This window comes from Acanthisitta chloris, unplaced genomic scaffold (assembly GCF_000695815.1).
Source record: "Acanthisitta chloris isolate BGI_N310 unplaced genomic scaffold, ASM69581v1 scaffold7832, whole genome shotgun sequence".
NCBI lineage: Eukaryota > Metazoa > Chordata > Aves > Passeriformes > Acanthisittidae > Acanthisitta > Acanthisitta chloris.
The window spans coordinates 8,247-9,281 of record NW_008661011.1 but is presented as its reverse complement, the minus strand read 5'-3'; positions in this window follow the sequence as shown (position 1 = coordinate 9,281).

The window sequence follows — 1,035 nt, the reverse complement described above, 5'->3', positions numbered from 1 at the left end:
CCTACACACTTGCTGGTGCTGAACAGCAAATCTTCTATTTCTGAGAAAAGGCTACCACAGAGAGGTCATTTTCCTCTAAGTGGTTTCCTTATTTCATCTGTTCTCAAGTTTAGTGTTAAGTTGCTGAAAGATTACCTCATTCATATGATTGGGAGCCTGTTTGCCTCCAGAGTGTAGGGTGAATGAAGCAATAATTATTTGTTTGAAAAATACAGGTAGTTTAGCTTGCATTGCAAAGAAATATGCCTGAATTTGCCATTATTCCAGGGACGAATCCCAAAACCTTTATTTCCTTTTCAAAGAGTTAAGCCCTGCTCACAATGGTGAAAAATTACATGCAGATAGTCTCAGCTGCTGCTCCCACTCAGTAAGAGCCCAAAGTGAACTGAAGCAAAGGGGCTGTCTAAGTTAAGTGCTTGCTGCAGACTCTGTGTGTGCCCACACCCTGGGGCTTCTCCAAGGAGGAAAGCAATCTCCAAATAAGGTAGGATAAGAGTTTAATGTACTTTAATACACCAGTGAAGTTCCCCAAGCCAAATGGCTTCCCCTCGCCTCCTTTGGTGTAAGCAGGTTTTTCAGTTTTAGTGCCTGGTATACATTATGCTAGAAGCTTCATTTTGGGCTCTTTCATTTGTGGGGTTTGGAGGGGTTTTTAGAGCTGCTTTTATTCAAGAAAAAAAATGCAAGTGCAGAGCTAGTGCAATACATGCAGAGCTTCCCATGTTTAATCAATTCACAGACAGATTTCTAAGACCACTTTCCAGGAGCTTATCCCAGGCAAACAGAGCCACTGTTATGGTTATGAGTACAATTTTCTATAATTCAGTGGAAGATTAAAACTTCAAAACAATAAGACCATTAAATGTCAGGAAACTCTAATAAAGGAGTGAGAAAGAGTGACAGATCAGAAGATTTTTCCACAGAAGAGCCTTGACCCATTCCTCTTCGGTTGCACTTACTATCAGAAAACAAAAACAACAAACTGCCCCTAGGAAGAAAAAAGCTTGCTATACAACATTTATGAACTGGATTTAA